Source organism: Lepus europaeus, unplaced genomic scaffold (genome assembly GCF_033115175.1).
Source record: "Lepus europaeus isolate LE1 unplaced genomic scaffold, mLepTim1.pri SCAFFOLD_30, whole genome shotgun sequence".
NCBI classification, from domain to species: domain Eukaryota; kingdom Metazoa; phylum Chordata; class Mammalia; order Lagomorpha; family Leporidae; genus Lepus; species Lepus europaeus.
This window is the reverse complement of record NW_026909177.1, coordinates 989,847-1,011,179: the sequence shown is the minus strand read 5'-3', so window position 1 is coordinate 1,011,179 and position 21,333 is coordinate 989,847.

Genomic DNA, 21,333 nt, shown 5'->3' with positions numbered 1-21,333 from the left:
CCATTATAATCCATAAGTTGTACACTGTAAATTTATATTCATTAAATCAAAGTTAAAAAAAAATAAAAAATAAAAAAATAAAGTGTATTCCATAAGGACTAAAAAAATATATGTATCAAAATAAAATGTTGCCTGATAAAAAACTTTCAAAACAATAAAGTCCACTGATAATATCCAGAAGACACAAACACAGAGGCTGTAGCAATATCTGGGATTGAGTTAGCCAAAACAAAACAGGATATTTCCGGTTTCATCCAGTCATATCCGGAAAAACCTGTGTGGAATTCGTATGCAATGGACCGAGAAATTCACAGTAAAAATGGTTTTGGAGAAAAGCAAAGTCTTTTCGTTAGGCAAGTACATAAAATGTCATCTATACAAACAGAAATATCATGTTTATTTGCCTCAGTTCCTCTAGCAGTCTCCCTAGAAATTACGAATGTGTAGAGCTGGTGTCCCCACGATGAACGAATTAGAGTTTCAACGGTACAAAATTAAATATTCCCTGATAGAAACATTCAAAACAATAAAGTCCATCGATAATATCCAGAAAACACAAACACAGAGGCTTTCACAATATTTCCGATTGAGTTAGACAAAAAACAACCGGATATATCTGTTTTCATCCAGTCGTATCCGGAAAATTCGTTTAGAATTCGTATGCAATGGACCGAGAAAATCAAAGTAAAAATGTTTTGGAGAAACCAAAGTCTTTTCTTTAGAAAAGTGCATAAATGTCATCGATACAAACAGAAATATCATGTTTGTTTGTCGCAGTTCCTCAAGCTCTCTCCCTAGAAAATACGAATGTGTAGAGCTGGTGTCCCCATGATGAACCAATTAGTGTTTCAAGGTACAAAATTAAATGTTCCCTGATAAAAACATTCAAAACAATTAAGTCCATCAATAATATCGAGAAAACACAAACAGAGGCTTTTACAATATTTCGGAATGAGTTAGCCAAAACACTTATGGATGTTTATGGTTTCATCCAGTCATACCCGGACAAACGGGTGTGGAATTCGTATGCAATGGACCGAGAAAATCACAGTAAAAATGGCTTTGGAGAAAAGCAAAGTCTTTTCGTTAGGCAAGTGCATAAAATGTCATCTATACAAACAGAAATATCATGTTTGTTTGCTGCACTTCCTCTAGCTTTCTCTTTAGAAAATACGAATGTGTAGAGCTGGTTTCCCCATGATGAACCAATTAGAGTTTCAATGGTACAAAATTAAATGTTCCCTGATAAAAATATTCAAATCAATAAACTCCATCGATAATATCCAGAAAACACAAACACAGAGGCTGTAGCAATATTTTGGATTTAGTTAGGCAAAACAATACCAGATATTTCCGGTTTCATCCAGTCATATCTGGACAAACTGGTGTGGAATTCATATGCAATTGACAGAGAAAATCACAGTAATAATGGTTTTGGAGAAAAGCAAAGTATTTTCGTTAGGCAAGTGCATAAAATGTCATCTATACAAACAGAAATACCATGTTTGTTTGCGGCAGTTCCTCTAGCTTTCTCCCTAGAAAATACTAATGTGTAGAGCTGGTGTCCTCAATATGAACCACATAGTGTTTCAATGGTACAAAATTAAATGTTCCCTGATAAAAACATTCAAAACAATAAAATCCGTGGATAATATCAGGATTACACTAACACAGACGCTGTAGCAATATCTGGGATTGAGTTAGTTAAAACAAAAACGGATATTTCCGGTTTCATCCAGTCATATCCGGACAAACTGGTGTGGAATTCATTTGAAGTGTACCGAGAAAATCACAGAAAAATGCTTTGGAGAAACGCAAAGTCTTTTCATTAAGCAAGTGCATACAATGTCATCTATACAAACAGAAATATCATGTTTCTTTGCAGCAGTTCCTCTAGCTTTCTCCCTAGAAAATATGAATATGTTCACCTGGTGTCTCCATGTGGAACCAATTACTGTATCCAAGCTCAAAATAAAATGTTCCCCGATAAGAAACATTGAAATAAGTAAAGTCCGATGATAATATCCAGAAAACACAAACACAGAGGCTGTAGCAATATTTCTGATTGAGTTAGGCAAAACAAAACCAGAAATTTCCGGTTTCATCCAGTCATATCTGGACAAACTGGTGTGGAATTCATATGCAATGGACCGAGAAAAATCACAGTAAAAATGGTTTTGGAGAAAAGCAAAATCTTTTCGTTAGGCAAGTGCATAAAATGTCATCTATACAAACAGAAATACCATGTTTGTTTGCTGCAGTTCCTCTAGCTTTCTCCATAGAAAATACGAATGAGTAGAGCTGGTGTCCCCATGATGAACCAAATAGTGTTTCAACGGTACACAATTAAATGTTCCCTGATAAAAGCATTGAAAACAATAAAATCCATGGATAATATCAGGATTACACAAACACAGAGGCTGTAGCAATATCTGGGATTGAGTTAGCTAAAACACAACTGGATATTTCCGGTTTCAGCCAGTCATATCCGGACAAACTGGTTTGGAATTCATTTGAAGTGTACCGAGAAAATCACAGAAAAATGGTTTGGAGAAAAGAAAAGTCTTTTCATTAGGCAAGTGCATAAAATGTCATCTATACAAGCAGAAATATCATGTTTCTTTGCCGCAGTTCCTCTAGCATTCTCCCAAGAAAATACGAATATGTTCAGCTGGTGTCTCCATGTGGAACCAATTACTGTATCCAAGCTCAAAATAAAATGTTTCCTGATTAAAAATATTCAAAAAAATAAAGTCCATTGATAATATCCAGTAAACACAACCACAGCAGCTTTCACAATATTTTGGATTGAGTTAGCCAAAACACAACCGGATATTTCTGTTTTCATCCAGTCATATCCGGACAAACTGGTGTGGAATTGGCATGCAATGGACTGAGCAAATCACAGTAAAAATGGCTTTGGAGAAAAGCAAAGTCTTTTCGTTAGGCAAGTGCATAAAATGTCATCTATGCAAACAGAAATATCATGTTTGTTTGGCGCAGTTCCTCTAGTTTTCTCCCTAGAAAATAGGAATGTGTAGAGCTGGTGTCTCCATGTGGAACCAATTAGTGTTTCCAAGATCAAAATAATATGTTCACTGATAAAAAAAAAACATTCAAAACAATAAAGTCTGTGGATAATATCAGGAATACACAAACACAGAGTCTGTAGTGTTGTTGTTGATTTCTCCACAATGTAGCAGTGGGTTCGTTTCTGAGAAGAGCATCGTGGTGGGGGCAAGAGGCGCGGAGTCAACACACAGACCCCGGGAGTCCGGTGAGAGCAGGCTTGAGGCGAGTAGCCTGCAGACTCGTTTATTACAGTTGGTACAACAGCTTATATAGCCAAGACCAGCCAATCTGGTCAAGGGGCGGTCCATACCCCAACCAATCACAGCCTGTTGCCAGGCAGTTTCCACAGCCATCCAATCACAGCCTGTCGCCAGGCAGTTTCAAATCCATCCAATCACAGCCTGTCGCCAGGCAGTTTCCAGAGCCATCCAATCACAGCCTGTCGCCAGGCAGTTTCAAATCCATCCAATCACAGCCTGTTGCCAGGCAGTTTCCAGAGCCATCCAATCACAGCCTGTCGCCAGGCAGTTTCAAATCCATCCAATCACAGCCTGTCGCCAGGCAGTTTCCAGAGCCATCCAATCACAGCCTGTCGCCAGGCAGTTTCAAAACCATTCCTGACTAACTGACGCTCGCTTGCCAGTGGCCACCTTGACATGGCCTTCTCATTCCACTACATTTCCCCCTTTTCGTTTATTTTTGAGCAACGGGAGGCATGATTCTTGGCCATACCATTGTTGACCCCGTTTCCATGTGGTCTCCGTACGCAGCTGTGCCTGTCTTAGGTTGTCCCCCAGGGGATCTTACCCGTCATTGACTAACCAGCGCTCAAATCGAGAGACCACAGGATTGCTTGCTCAGATCGGGGTAGGAATGAGGAATAATGGTTATCAGGAGTGGCATGACCGCACACAGGCTGTGGGCCATTGGAGTGGCTGACCAGAGCTAGTGGGGTACACAACAGTAACAGATATGGCTTTGGGCAGTTTCTCAGGGTAGGATGATAGGGCAGGAGCGTCTGCTAACAAGGTGGAGTCTTGGTCTTGTTCAGCTGGTTCTGGTTGGCTGTCAGTTGCAGGCTTGATGTTTCTGGCTGGTACCCAAATGGGCTGTTCCGCATTCTCTGGAAAGACACAAGCATATCCTCGACCCTTGGTTAATAGAAGCCTTTTTACAGGCGTTGGAATCCAGGGCCTGAATTCTGCATCCGCTCCTGTATTAACAGCAAATGTGCAGGTGGGACGGGGTCCAGCTGCTGCCCTAAGAGCTTGGGGTGCCCGAGGACTGCCACTAATGTGGGGATCCTCACTGGGTGCGGATGGGATGACCTCGCATGAGTTATTGTGTAGAGGTCCTCTTAGTTCATCCCACGGGTATGTGGGGGGTGGCTGACTAGGCATTGCTACCTTGTTTGCTACATTGTTTTTTTCACTGTCGGAGCTCTCTCTCCCTAAGTCTTCAACCATTGTCTGTGAGACAGGGACCTGGAGTGTCAGGCTCCTATCACTCACAGATTCAGTATCTTTGATAATCTGCACAGGATTCTGAGAGGGGGGTATCTTTCCCATGTCTGAGCGCTTAAGAGCGGCACGGTACGCCAACTCTAGCCAGAGGAAAGACACGTATAGCACTGCTACCGTAACAAAGCAAATTCCTAGCACCTCAGCTGTGGATGGCATTTTGCAGGAGGTTTCCCTATGCTAGACAAACAGACAGTGGTGTATCAGATCGTACGTATGTCTTGTGCTTAGTGGGGGACTTCCTTGATTCATTAGGTCAAGGCCGTATGCCCACACGGTGTCTCCGGAGCGTCACCTCTCTCGAGTGAGGGAAGATGACTTGGTTCCGAATTCTGGGATGATCAGTGCCTTATGTGAATTCGCCGGGCGAACCGAAAGTAAAAGGAAGAGCCGAGAAGCGACGTACGCTTCAGGGCGGTGTGTGCTAACCTGGGGTCACTTAGACCGAGGACAAGGACAAGGAAAGGGGCGTAGGAGGGGGTTCTGTGTTCACCCTCACAGAACCGAACAGCACACAAAACACCGAGGGGCCTACTTGCCGAAATCCAGGGGGGGACCTCGCCGAGTCCGACACGCTGTTTCTTTCTCAGTCACGTTGGCGCGCCAGATGTTGTTGTTGATTTCTCCACAATGTTGCAGTGGGTTCGTTTCTGAGAAGAGCAGCGTGGTGGGGGCAAGAGGCGCGGAGTCAACACACAGACCCCGGGAGTCCGGTGAGAGCAGGCTTGAGGCGAGCAGCCTGCAGACTCGTTTATTACAGTTGGTACAACAGCTTATATAGCCAAGACCAGCCAATCTGGTCAAGGGGCGGTCCATACCCCAACCAATCACAGCCTGTTGCCAGGCAGTTTCCACAGCCATCCAATCACAGCCTGTCGCCAGGCAGTTTCAAATCCATCCAATCACAGCCTGTTGCCAGGCAGTTTCCAGAGCCATCCAATCACAGCCTGTCGCCAGGCAGTTTCAAATCCATCCAATCACAGCCTGTTGCCAGGCAGTTTCCACAGCCATCCAATCACAGCCTGTCGCCAGGCAGTTTCAAATCCATCCAATCACAGCCTGTCGCCAGGCAGTTTCCAGAGCCATCCAATCACAGCCTGTCGCCAGGCAGTTTCAAAACCATTCCTGACTAACTGACGCTCGCTTGCCAGTGGCCACCTTGACATGGCCTTCTCATTCCACTACACTGTAGCAATATCTGGGATTGAGTTATCCAGAAGAAAACCAGATATTTCCGGTTTCATCCAGTCATATCCGGACAAACCAGTGTGGAATTCGTATGCAATGGGCTGAGGAAATCACAGTAAAAAAGATTTTGCAGAAAAGCAAAGTCTTTTCATTAGGCAAGTGCATAAAAAGTCATCTACAGAAACAGAAATATCATGTTTGTTTGCCGCAGTTCCTCTAGGTTTCTCCCTAGAAAATACGAATGTGTAGAGCTGGTGTCCCCATTATGAACCAAATAGTGTTTCCACGGTACAAAATTAAATGTTCCCTGATAAAAACATTCAAAACAATAAAGTCCATGGATAATATATGGAAAACATAAACACAGAGTCTGTAGCCATATTTGGGATTGAGTTAGGCAAAACAAAACCAGATATTTCCGGTTTCATCCTGTCATATCCGGACAAACTGGTGTGGAATTCATTTCAAGTGTACCGAGAAAATCACAGAAAAATGGCTTGGAGAAAAGCAAAGTCTTTTCATTAGGCAAGTGCATAAAATGTCATCTATACGGACTTAAATATCATGTTTGTTTGCCGCAGTTCCTCTAGATTTCTCCCTAGAAAATACGAATATGCAGAGCTGGTGTCTCCATGTGGAACCAATCAGTGTTTCCAAGCAATAGCTAAATCTTCCCCGATATAAAACATTCAAAAAAATAAAGTCTGTGGATAATATCAGGAATACACTAACACACAGGCTGTAGCAATATTTCGGATTGAGTTAGCCAAAACACAAGCAGATATTACTGGTTTCATCCAGTAATATCTGGAAAAAGTGGTGTCGAATTCGTATGCAATGGACTGAGAAAATCACAGTAAATATGGTTTTGGAGAAAAGCAAAGTCTTTTCGTTAGGCAAGTGCATAAAATGTCATCTATACAAACAGAAATATCATGTTTGTTTGCCGCAGTCCCTCCAGCTTTTCTGTAGAAAACACGAATGTGTAGAGCTGGTGTCTCCATGTGGAACCAATTACTGTATCCAAGCAAAAAATTACATTTTACCTGATAAAAAACATTCAAAACAATAAAGTCCATGGATAATATCAGGAATACACAAACACAGAGGCTGTAGCAATATCTGGGATTGAGTTAGACAAAAGAAAACCGGATATTTCCGGTTTCATCCAGTCATATCTGGACAAAGTGGTGTGGAATTTGTATGCAATGGGCTGAGAAAATCACAGTAAAAAACGTTTTCCAGAAAAGCAAAGTCTTTTCGTTAGGCAAGTGCATTAAATGTCATCTACACAAACAGAAATATCATGTTTGTTTGCCGCAGATCCTCTAGCTTTCTCACTAGGAAATATGAATATTTTCACCTGGTGTCTCTATGTGGAACCAATTACTGTATCCAAGCTCAAAATAAAATGTTCCCCAATAAAAAAATTCAAAAAAATAAAGTCCGTTGATAATTTCCGAAAAAAACAAACACAGAGGATGTAGCAATATTTCGGATTGAGTTAGCCAAAACACAACCGGATATTTCTGTTTTCATCCAGTCATATCCGGACGAAGTTGTGTGGAATTCGCATGCCATGGACCGAGAAAATCACAGTAAAAATGGTTTTGGAGAAAAGCAAAGTCTTTTCGTTAGGCAAGTGCATAAAATGTCATCTATACAAACAGACATATCATGTTTGTTTGCCACAGTTCCTCTAGCTTTCTCCATAGAAAATACAAATGTGTAGAGCTGGTGTCCCCATGATGAACCAATTAGTGTTTCTACGGTACAAAATTAAATGTTCCCTGAAAAAAACATTCAAAACAATAAAGTCTGTGGATAATATCAGGAATACACAAACACAGAGGCTGTAGCAATATCTGGGATTGAGTTAGCCAAAACAAAACCGGATATTACCGCTTTCATCCTGTCATATCCGGACAAACTGGTGTGGAATTCATTTCAAGTGTACCGAGAAAATCACAGAGAAATGGTTTGGAGAAAAGCAAAGTCTTTTCATTAGGCAAGTGCATAAAATGTTATCTATACAAACAGAAATATCATGTTTGTTCGCTGCAGTTCCTTTAGTAGTCTCCCTAGAAAATATGAATGTGTAGAGCTTGTGTCCCCATGATGAACCAATTAGTGTTTCTACGGTACAAAATGAAATGTTCCCTGATAAAAATATTCAAAACAATAATGTTTGTTGATAATATCAGGAATACACAAACACAGAGGCTTTCACAATATTTCGGATTGAGTTAGCCAAAACACAACCGGATATTTCTGGTTTCATCCTGTCATATCAGGACTTAGTGGTGTGGAATTCGGATGCAATGGACACAGCCAATCACATTAAAAATGGTTTTGGAGAAAAGCAAAGTCTTTTCGTTAGGCAAGTGCATAAAATGTCATCTATACAAACTGAAATATCATGTTTGTTTGCCGCAGTTGCTCTAGCTTTCTCCCTAGAAATCACTAATCTTCAGTAATTTTGTTTGCAAATGGAACCAATTAGCATTTGCCAGCACAAAAGAAAATGTCACCTACTGAAATTCATTCGAAAGCATAAAGTTCATTGATAATGTCCAGAAAACAGAAATACAGAGGCTGTAGCTTGGTCTGGGATTGAGTCAGCCACAATACAGGAGGATATTCCGGGTTTCATACGGTCATATCTGGACAAAGTGTTGTGGGCTTCGTATGCAATGGACCAAGAAAATCACAGTCAAACTGCTTTTGGAGAAAAGCAAAGTATTTTTCTTAGACAAGTGGATAAATGTCATGTTTACAAACACAAATATCACGTTTGTTTGCCGCAGTTGCTCTAGCTTTCTCCCTAGAAATCACGAATGTGTAGAGGTTTGGACTCTATGTGGAAATAATTAGCATTTTCCAGCACAAAATAAAAGGTTCTCTGCTAAAGTTCATTCAAAACTGTAAAGTCCATTGACAATATCCAGAAAACACATACACAGCATCTGTAGGATTATATGGGCTTGAGTTAGCCAAAACACTGGTGGATAGTTCTGGTTTCATTCAGTCATATCTGGACGAAGTGTTGTGGAATTCCTATGCAATGGACTCAGAAAATCACACTCAAACTGGTTTAGGAGAAAAGCAAAGTCTTTTCCTTGGGCAAGTGGATAAAATGCCATGTAAAAACACAAAAATATATTTTTTTGCTGAACTTTCTATAGCTTTCTCCTAGAATACATGAATGTGCAGATTTTTTGTCTCCATGTGCAACCAATTAGTGTTAGGCAGCACAAAACAAAATGTTCCCTTCTAAAATTCATTCCAATCCATAAAGTCCATTGATAATATCCAGAAAACACCAACACAGAGGCTATATTAAGCTCTGCGATTGAGATAGCCACAAAACAACCGGATATGTCTGATTTCATCCCATCATATCCAGACAAAGTATTGTGCAATTCATATAAAATGGATGCAGAAAATCACAGTCAAACTGGTTTGGAAGAAAAGCAAAGCCTTTTTCTTGTGTAAGTGGATAACATGTCATGTTTACAAACAGAAATAGCATGTTTGCAGCAGTGGCTCTAGCTTTCCTAATAGAAAACACAAATTTGTCGCAGTTTTTTCTCCATGTGGACATCATTAGCCTTTACTAGCACAAAATAAAATGGTCCCTGCTAAAATTCCGTCCTACCCATAAGTTCCATTGATAATATCCAGAAAACACAAACACAGAGTCTGTAGCAAGATCTGGGATCGAGATAGCCACAAAACAACCGGATATGTCTGATTTCATCCAGTCATATCCAGACAAAGTATTGTGCAATTCATATAAAATGGATGCAGAAAATCACAGTCAAACTTGTTTGGAAGAAAAGCAAAGTCTTTTTCTTGGGTAAGTGGAGAACATGTCATGTATACAAACAGAAATAGCATGTTTGCAGCAGTTGCTCTAGCTTTCTCAATAGAAAACACAAATTTGTAGCGGTTTGGTCTCCATGTGGAAATCATTAGCCTTTACTAGCACAAAATAAAATGGTCCCTACTAAAATTCCTTCCAACCCGTAAGGTCCATTGATAATATCCAGAAAACACAAACACAGAGACTGTAGCAAGATCTGGGATCGAGATAGCTACAAAACAACCGGATATGTCTGATTTCATCCAGTCATATCCAGACAAAGTATTGTGCAATTCATATAAAATGGATGCAGAAAATCACAGTCAAACTTGTTTGGAAGAAAAGCAAAGTCTTTTTCTTGGGTAAGTGGAGAACATGTCATGTATACAAACACATATATCATGTTTGTTTCCTGCACTTGCTCTAGCATTATCCCTAGAAAACACGAATGTGCCAAGGTTTTTTCTCCATGTTGGACCATTAGTGTTAGGCAGTACAAAACCAAATGTTCCCTGCTACAATTCGTTCCAAACCATAAAGTCCATTGATAATATCCAGAAAACACAAATGCAGGGGCTGTAGCAAGATCTGGGATTGAGTAAGCCACAACACAACCAGATATTTCTGGTTTCATCCAGTCATATCTGGACAAAATGTTCTGGAATTCGTATGCAAAGGAACTAGAAAATCACAAAATGGTTTTGGAGAAAAGTATAGTCTTTTTCCTGGGAAATTGTATCTAATGTCGTGTTTACAACACAAATATCATGTTTGCAACATTTGCTCTAGATTTCCCCAAGAAAACACGAATGGGGAGATCTTATTTCTATATGTGCAAACAATTAGCGTTTGGAAACAAAACACAAAATGTTTCTTGTGAAAATTCATTCCAAACCATAAAGTCCATTGATAATATCCAGATAATGCAAACACAGAGGGTTTAGCAAGGTCTGGTAATGAGTTAGCCACAACACAAGAGGATATATCTGGTTTAATCCAGTCATATCCGGACAAAGTGTTGTGGAATTCATATCAATGGACCCAGAAAATCACAGTCAAACTGATTTTGGAGAAAAGCAAATTCTTTTTCTTGGACAAATGGATAAAATGTCATGTTTACAAACATAAATATCATGTTTGCAGTATTTGCTCTACCTTTTTCCCTAGAAAACATGAATGGGTAGAGGTTTTTTCTCCATGTGGATCCAATCACTCTTTGCCACCACAAAACAAAATATTCGCTGCTAAAATTCATTCCAAAGCATAAAGTCCATAGGGAATATCCAGAAAACACAAACAAACACAGAGGCTGTAGCAAGAAATGGGGTTGAGTTAGCCACAAAACAACTGAATATTTCTGGTTCATCCAGTCATATCTGGACATAATGTTCTGGAATTCATATGCAAAGGAACTAGAAAATCACAGTAAAACTGGTTTTGGAGAAAAGCAGTCTTTTTCTTGGGAAATTGAATCCAATGTCATGTTTACAAACATAAATATCACGTTTGCAGGATTTGCTTTAACTTTTTCCAAGAAAACATGAATGGGAAGATGTTATTTCTATATGTGGAAACAATTAGTGTTTGCAAACACAAAAACAAAATGTTACCTGCTAAAATTAATTCCAAACCTAAAGTCCTTTGATAATATCCAGAAAACACAAACACAGAGGCTGTAACAAGATCTGGGAATGAGTTAGCCACAAAAAAACTGGATATTTCTATTTTCATCCAGTCTTCCGGACAAAGTATTGTGGAATTTGTATGCAATGGACTCAGAAAATCACAGTCAAACTGGATTTGGAGAAAAGCATAATCTTTTTCTTTGGCAAGTGGATAAATATGAAGTTTACAAACAAAAATATCAGGTTTGTTTCTCACAATTGCTCTAGCTTTCTCCCTAGAAAACATGAATGGGTAGAGGTTTTTTCTCCATGTGGAACCAATCACTGTTGCCAGAACAAAACAAAATATTCCCTGCTAAAATTCATTCCAAATATAAAGTCCATAGGGAATATCCAGAAAACACAAACAAACACAGAGACAATAGCAAGACCTGGGATTGAATTATTCACAACAGAAAACGATATTTCTGGTTTGATCTAGTCACATCCAGACAAATTGTTGGGGAATTCATATTCAATGGATGCAGAAAATCACAGTCAAACTGGTTTTGGAGGAAATCTTAATCTTTTTCTTAGGCAAATGGATAAAATATTATGTATACAAGCATAAATACCATGTTTGCCATGGTTACTCTATCTTTCTCCCTAGAAAACCCGAATGTGTAGAGGTTTTGTCTGCATATGAAACCAATTAGTGCTTGCCACCAGGAAACAAAATGCTGCATGCTAAAATTCATTGAAAACCATAAGTCCATAGAGAATATCCAGAAAACACAAATACACACAGAGGCTGTAGCAAGATCTGGATTTGAGATAGCCACAACACAATTGGATGTTTCTGGTCTGATCTACTCATATCCGGACAAAATGTTGTGGAATTTGTATGCAAGGGACCCAGAAAATCACAATCAAACTCATTTTGGAGAAAAGCACAGTCTTTTTCCCAGGCAACTGGGTTCAATGTCCTGTTAACAAATACAAATATCATGTGTGCAGCATTTGCTCTAGCTTTCTCCCTAGAGAACACGAATATGTAGAGGTTTTTTCTCCTTGTGGAAACAAATAGCGTTTGCCAGCACAAAACAAAATGTTCCTGCTAAAATTCATTCAAAACCATAAAGTACATAAAGAATATCCAGAAAACACAAACAAACACAGATGCTGTAGCAAGATTTGGATGTGAGCTAGCAACAACCCAACTGGATATTTCTGGTTTGATGCAGTCATATCCGGACAAAATGTTGTGAAATTCGTATGAAATGGACCCAGAAAATCACAGTGAAGTTTGTTTTTAGAAAGCACAGTCCTATCCTGTGCAACTGGATTCAATGTCATATTTACCAACATAAATATCTTGTGTGCAGCAGTTGCTTTAGCGTTCTCCCTAGAAAACACGAATGTGTAGAGGTTTTTTCTCCATGTGGAACAATTAGCGTTTGCTAGCACAAAACATAATGTTCCCTGCTAAAATTCATTCAAAACCATAAAGTCATTGGTAATATCCAGAAAACACAAACACAGAGGCTGTAGCAAGATCAGCATTTGAGTTAGCCACAACACAGCTGGATAATTCTGGTTTGATCCTGTCATATCTGGACAAAGTGTTGTGGAATTCATATGCACTGGCCCCAGAAAATCACAGTGAAGTTTTTTTTTAAACTTTTATTTAATGAATAAAAATTTCCAATGTACAGCTTATGAATTACAATGGCTTCCCCCTCCCATAACTTCCCTCCCACCCGCAACCCTCCCCTCTCCCACTCCCTCTCCCCTTCCATTCACATCAAGATTCATTTTCAATTCTCTTTATATACAGAAGATTAATTTAGTATACATTAAGTAAAGATTTCAACAGTTTGCACCCACATAGCAACACAAAGTGAAACATACTGTTTGAGTACTAGTTATAGCATTAAATCACAATGTACAGCACATTAAGGACAGAGATCCCACATGCAGAGCAAGTGCACAGTGGCTACTGTTGTTGACCAAACAAATTGACACTCTAGGTTATGGCGCCAGTAACCACCCTAGGCTGTCGTCATGAGTTGCCAAGGCTATGGAAGCCTTCCAAATTCACCGACTCTGATCATATTTAGACAAGGTCATAAAAGACAGCGAGGATAGTAACCAATGTTGCTAAGAGTGGCGTTAACCAGGTCTGAACAGTTATACAGCATTAAGTGGGGAAGAGGACCATCAATTACACACAGGTTGGGAGTAGAGCCATGGGTGGTAGAGTAGAGGTTATGATTACAAAGGAATGATGCCCTCGTGCGCTAGACAGGGTCTAGAACAAAGGACAGAGTCATTATTAGAGGAGCTAAGAAAGGTGCTGTCTAAGCTGCAATTAAGTTTTCTGATTGAGAGGCAAATAGAACCTGACAGAAGGGTCCTGGTAATAATCTGGTGGGCTTTAGTCCTTGTAAATTCAGAGGCCCAGACCTATCTCTCCCTTCTCATGGGGTCCATCCTAAGGGAGGTGTGAACCACCTTAGGGAAGGCACCCTGTTGACTTTCATTACTTAGCTGGCCTGGGAGGAGAGCTGGCTAGGTAAAGGCAGGTGGCATCTCTAACAAGAAATTTACAGTTCTGCCTGCAATGTTGCTGACCCTGCTTGGCTGTCCCCTCAGCTGCAGTGGCCACTTTGGAAGTTGGGCTGAGTGAAGGGCTTTTCAGCTTAGAGCCAATAAGATCTGTGGCTCTGACCTGGGCATTCTTCAATGCCCATTTCCAATGATCCAACTCTTGGCAGAGCTGCCAGGGCTCTTCACAAGCTGACTTCTGCTGAAGCCCAGGCTTACCACATTGAAAGCCACTGCAGTGGACTGGCCTGTTGGGTCTCCTTGAGGGCAGATCACTGTACAGATCAGCCATTAATAGCACTGCCACCCACTGCTTCTGATGCCTAGCTTTCTTTTCCTCCTGGTTTTTGTTAAAGCAGAGCAGAGGATGCAAGTCAAGGGAGTGCCCAAGTTCCATCTCTAATCTTCGGTGGCCTGAACTACAAGTCTATAGTCACAGGCATGTTCTGTAGTAGTTTTTCTAAGGTAGACAATGCCCATGAGGAAAATTATATTCTCACTTAAAAACTTTCTTTCCCTTTGGTCTGAAAGGGAGGTTTTTTCTACTTTCTGTTTCCTTCGCTGATGGCAAAGTAAATCTCGCTATGAGATTATTATTTAAGCTCTTATTTTGGCTATGCTATAACAGAAAAATGTTAGCCATCTCTTTTATAAGGTCTAAAGATTAAATTGTGCATCCTACAGATTCCTTCATAATAGAATTAGTTACCTACCTTGAAGAGAATAGAGAAATGAAAGAACAAGTTGGGCTTAGAATAGAGAAATGAGGGAGCAAGTCTTAGATCACTTGCTGACAATAGCAATATCACATGAATACTTAGCAAACTGTTGCAGCCATTAGATAACAACTTAAGAAAACATTTACCAGCAGGCCCAATGCCTTCTATAAATTTTAAGAATCATGTATTTGGAAACACCTCTTAAATATCTAACATGGTGTAGTTTGTTTAACCAGTAAACTTAAGCACAAACATATAAAATGTATTTAGTTTCTTTCTACCAACAAGTATAAAACATATGATACAGAGATTCATGTCACATGAATAAAAAGTATCTTTGATTAAATTTAGCAACTTAAATTTATGGACAATCTTATCTATAAGCCGATTAAAATAAAATTCTTGGCCGGAGCCGTGGCTCAACAGGCTAATCCTCCGCCTTGCGGCGCCGGCACACCGGGTTCTAGTCCCGGTCGGGGCACTGATCCTGTCCCGGTTGCCCCTCTTCCAGGCCAGCTCTCTGCTGTGGCCAGGGAGTGCAGTGGAGGATGGCCCAAGTCCTTGGGCCCTGCACCCCATGGGAGACCAGGATAAGCACCTGGCTCCTGCCATCGGAACAGCGCGGTGCGCCGGCCGCAGCGCGCTACCGCGGCGGCCATTGGAGGGTGAACCAACGGCAAAAAGGAAGACCTTTCTCTCTGTCTCTCTCTCACTGTCCACTCTGCCTGTCAAAAAAAATAAATAAATAAAATTCTTAATAAAATTTTCCCATGTAGACATACAATACTTACACATATATAACATAATATAATAGACCAATATAGCAATTTTAATAATAGCTTTTAAAATCTTTAACTCTTTTTTAAATTGCCAATTGCTTTGAATTGCTTTTTGTTTTTAGTAACCTCAGTTAACCATACTTTCTCTCAGTTGGTACTGTTAATACATTATTGGCTTCATCTGGTTACAGAGCCATCCCAAAGTACTGAATACAATAGAAGTGGCTGGAAAAAGTCCATAGGAACCTATAAGAGGACAGCTAAACACAGAACCAATAACACTTAATTTTATGAGCATAAAATCACATATAACAGTGGATGAAAAAAGACTTTAAGTCGTCATGTTTAAAATTATAAACTCATCAACCAACAAGAGGCACTTGCTTCCTTCACAGTATTTTTGAAAGCACCTGTAGGAGTTTACAAGTATTTAACCCTTTAGGCCTCTGGGGATTTCTCATTAAGCTAACTATCATGTCTAGTAACACAAGATCATTAGACTTTTTAATTCTCAAACATTTGTATTAATAGCATTTTCCATTATAGAAACTTAAAATTTAGTACCACGTCACATCTTGACAGTACTTCTAATATAATCCAAATAGCCTGATTAGTTGGTGTCTCTATAGAATGAGAGACATAGGTCCTTTGATTTTTTTCAGTTGGGCCCAACCTGGAAAATTCTAAGTCCAAGATTTACTGGAAATTTTAGAGTCCAGATTGTTTGAAACTTTGATTTTTTGAATGCCTGTCAAGAATGCCAAGAAGGCTCAAAATCCAAAATATCTGGTTGAAATAAGATTCCTTAAAATTGTAACACATTATAGACCAAATTTGATTGTTGTTACAAGGTGATTATTCAAATCTTTGAAAATAAGCACATATTTAAATAACCCATAGCTCTTAATAAAAATTCAGCTGTTTTTGAACAATTAGAATGTAACAGACAGCAAGAGAACATAATAGATTACTTTAACACATTGCTTTAACAGAGAATCAGATTTTAATTCTATGTCAAAGAGAAATTGAGCTTCCTGTGATCTTTTGCTGTGAGGTTTCCTTCCTTTACCTTCTTTCATATTGATGACCATGTTTCTGTGTTTCTGTGTGTAACACATCTTTAAGCATCTTTTGCAGGGCAGGATGAGTGGCGACAAATTCTTTCAATTTCTGTTTGCGATGAAAAGTCTTGATTTCACCTTCCTTCACAAATGAGAGCTTTGCAGGATATAGTATTCTGGGCTGGCAGTTTTTCTCTCTTAGTACTTGGGCTATGTCTTGCCATTCCCTTCTAGCTTGTAGGGTTTCTGATGAGAAGTCTGACGTTTCTCTCTTGCACATTTTAGAATCTTTATGTTTCACTGTGGTGAGTTTGATTACAACATGTCGTGGTGAGGATCTCTTTTGGTCATGTTTATTAGGGGTTCTATGAGCTTCCTGTACTAGGATGTCTCTGTCCTTCTCTAGACCTGGGAAGTTCTCTGCAAGTATCTCACTAAAAAGGCCTTCTAATCCTTTCTCTCTCTCCATGCCTTCGGGAACTCCTAGTGTTGTACCTGTGCGAGTATAAACAAAGGAGCTCCACATTGATAAAATTTGATGGTCCTTTATTTTCCGGCGGTAGAGAGTGGGCTCATGCCCTAAAGAACTCTCGACCCTGAAGCCTAAAGCAACAGGGTTTATAAAGGCAAAAACCATAAAATCAGGAGGGGAATTTATGGTTGCTAGGAACAGGGGGGAATACATGGTTACCGGGTCAAGCTGACCTAAAACCTATGCGAAACTAGTATCAATTATAATCTTGACAATACCAGTTACAATCTTATAATCCTGACATTAATCCAGGTATTGGTTTTAATTATATGTAGGACATAGACAAATTACATTTTTATCATTAACCCAGGTGCAACCTTTTTACTTTTAAGCTTCAACAATTATGCTAGGGGGTTTCTATGCTCTGCCAAGTGTGATGTAGTGGACTGCTATTGTTCTACTGTTTTAGATCATAGTTTCAGACCAGAGTCTCACAGTGGGGGGGGTGCTTTCCCAGAATGGAGTCTCAAGTGCTCCAAAATGGAGTCCCTACTGTCAAGGTGCTACTTCACTAGCACCCAAATGTTGGGTTTTTTAATAGTATCCTGTAGATTCCCAACAATATTTTTTAGATTTCTAATTTCCTCTTCTTTTCTTTGGTTTGACTTTATACTTTCCTGTGCCCTGTCTTCTAAGTCCGATATTCTCACTTCTGCTTCACCCATTCTGTTTTTAAGGCTCTCTAATGTGTTTGTCATTTGATCTATTGAATTTTTCATTTCATTATGATTTCTCGTCACTATCACAGTTTCTTGTTCTACTAGTTGTTTCATTTCATTTTGATTCCTCCTTAATATTTCATTTTCGTGTGAGAGATTTTCTATCTTGTCCACTAAGGATTTCTGTAGTTCAAGAATTTGTTTTTGAGAACTTCTTAATGTTCTTATTAATTTTTTGAGATCCACTTCTTGCATTTCTTCTCTCTCATCATCTTCATAGTTTTGAATTGGGGTGTCTTTTTCATTTGGGGCCATCATAATGTCTTTCTTGTTCTTGTTACCTCAGTTTTTGCGTGTGCTATTCAACATATTGGAGATATTCTTTGGTTTCTTCACTGTGGTGTGTTTTTTTTTCTTTTTATAATGTGATTCTAGAATAAGTGGACTGTCTGCTTTCGATGGAGCCTTAAGACTTGAGATGGGTGTGGCCTGAGATCTCTGTTTGGTTCCTCAGGGTTGAGGGTGTGTCAAAGGTGACACTCCCAGGTTAGGCATGGTAAATCTCTCTCTTTCTTTCTTTCTTTTTTGATTCAAAAGGGAAGTAATTCCACACAGCTGAACTGAATTGGAGGTAGTTAGCAGGCGAATGATATACCCACAGGAGCCAGACATCAGAAGCTCTTTCCCAAGGACCACACAGGGAATCAGTGCTGCCCTCAGTGTGGGCTCCAATTCTCCTACAGACTCCCACTGGGTTGCCAAGGTTACCGAATTGTAGCATCTCTGGAGAGTACTCATGTGAATTCCATGAGTTCTCTCCCCCACCATCTCTTTTTTCACAGTCTCAGTTCATTAGCACCAAACATTCATTAAATCCTAATCTCTTGTTATTTCACCACTCCCCCCAGAGTCAGGTGTTTCTGCTAGACTCAGGGCCGGTGCAGACCTGAGGTCACCCTGCTTATGATGTATGTCCAAAATGGTGCCTGCTCTTTGTCTTGCTCGCCTTTGAGAGGTGAGCGGAGAGAAAGAAACTCATGTCCATATCAGTCACGTTTCTCTCTCTCTCTCTCTCTCTCTCTCTCTCTCTCTCTCTCTCTCTCTTCTAGTTAGCCTGGCAAACATTTCCCCATGGGGTTTCAAGCCTCATTCCCACTAGTCTCCTCTTTCTGCTTTCCTGCTGGTGTCTCTGGCTATTGAGGTTCGGCTCAGCTCATGTTCCAGCGCTGGTGTGTTGAGTCTGCCACTGGTATCCCGAACGTGGGCTACCACACTCTCCCCACAGGTCTACTGTGAATCACTAGTTCTAGAAGAGTTTCCTTTGCTGTTTCTTCCCCTACTCTTCCTTGAACATGCAGTATCTCCACTTTTATTAAACTATCTCTCCCTGGATTATCTGTGTGCTCCCTTCCTATTCTGCCATCTTGCCGCTCTCCAGTGAAGTTGGTTTTGGAGAAAAGAACAGTGCTTTTCCTGTGCAAGTAGATTCAATGTCATGTTTACAAACATAAATATCATGTGTGTTTCCCACAGTTGCTCTAACTTTCTCCCTAGAAAACACAAATGTGTAGAGGTTTTTTCTCCAAGTGGATACAATTAGCATCTGCCAGCACAAATAAAATGTTCCCTGCTAAAATTCATGCAAAATCATAAAGTACATAGAGACTATCTGGAAAACAGAAACAAACACAGAGGCTGTAGCAATATCTGGATTTGAGTTAGCCACAACACAACTGGATATTTCTGGTATGATCGAGTCATATCCTGACAAAGGGTTGTGGAATTCCTATGCAATGGATGCAGAAAATCACAGCCAAACTGGTTCTGGAGAAAAGCACAGTCTTCTTCATGTGCAAGTGGATTCAATGTCATATTTACAAACATAAATATCATGTTTGCAGCACTTGCTCTAGGTTCTCCCTAGAAAACACCAATGTGTAGAGCATTTATTTATTGTGGAACCAATAAGCCTTTGCAAGCACAAAACAAAATATGTCCTGCTAAATTTCCTTCCATACCATAAAGTCCCTACAAAATATTCAGAAAACACAAACAAACACAGAGGCTGTAGCAATATCTGGATTAAGTTAGCCACAACAAACCGGATATTTCTGGTGTGATCCAGTCATATCCTGAGAAAGTGTTGTGGAATTCATATGCAATGGTCCCAGAAAATCACAGTCATACTGGATTTGGAGTAAAGCAGTCTTTGTCCTGGGCAAGTAGATTCAATGTCATGTTTAAAAACACAAATATCATGTTAGCAGCAGTTGTTCTAGCTTTCTCCCTAGAAGATACGAATGTGTAGAGACTTTTTCTCCATGTGGAAACAATTAGCATTTGCCAGCACAAAATAAAAGGTTCCCTCCTAAAATTCATTCAAAACCGTAAAGTGCGTAGAGAATATCTGGGAAATAAAAATGAACACAGAGGCTGTAGCAAGATCTGGATTTCAGTGAGCCTCACCCCAACCGGATATTTCTGATTTGTTCCTATCATATCCAAAGTCTTTCAGAATTCCTATGCAATGGACCCAGAAAATCACAGTGAACTTGGTTTTGGAGAAAAGAACAGTGCTTTTCCTGTGCAAGTGTATTCAATGTCATATTTACAAACATAACTATCATGTTTGCAGCACTTGCTCTAGCTTTCTCCCAGAAAAAAAGAATGTGTAGAGGTTTTTCCTCCACGTGGAACGAATTAGCATTTGCCAACACAAAACAAAATATTCCCTACTAAATATCATTCCATATGGGAAGGCCAAAGAGAATATCCAGAAAAAACAAACACAGAGGCTGTAGCAAGGTCTGGGATTGAGTCATCCACAACGTGACTGGATATTTCTGCTTTGACCCAGTCAAATCCGGACAAAGTGTTGTGGCATTTACATGCATTGGACCCAGAAAATCACAGTCCAAATAGTTTTGAAGAAAAGCAAAGTCATTTTGATAGGCAAGTGGATAAAATGCCATATTTAGAAACACAAATACCATGTGTGTTTGCCACAGTTTCTCTAGCTTTCTCCCTTAAAAGACCAATTTGTAGAGATTTTGTCTCCGTGTGAAACCAAATAGTGTTTCCCAGCATAGCACAAAATGTTCCCTGCTAAAATTCATTCCAAACCATAAAGTCCATTAATAATATCCAGAAAACCCAAACACAGAGGCTGTATCAAGATTTTTCATTGAGTTAGCCACAACACAACTGGATGTTTCTGGTCTGATCTAGTCATATCCGGACAAAATGTTGTGGAATTCATATGCAAGGGACCCAGAAAATCACAGTCAACCTGGTTTTGGGGAAAAGCAAAGTCTTTTTCTTGGGCAAGTGGATAAAATGTCATGTATACAAGCAAAAATATCATGTTTGTTTCCCACAGTTGCTCTAGCTTTCTCCCTAGGAAACACGAATGTGTAGAGTTTCGGTCTCCATCTGGAACGAGTTATTGTTTGCCAGTACAAAACAAAATGTTGACTGCTAAAATTCATTACAAACCATGAAGTCAATTGACAATATCCAGAAATCACAAACAGAGAGGCTGTAGCAAAATGTGGGATTGAGTTAGCCACAACACGACCAGATATTTCTGGATTCATCCAGTCATATGTGGACAAAGTATTGTGGATTAGTGTGCAAGGGACCCAAAAAATCACAGTCAAACTGGTTTTGGAGAAAAGCAAAGTCTTTTTCTTCAGTAAATGGATAAAATGTCACATTTACAAATGTA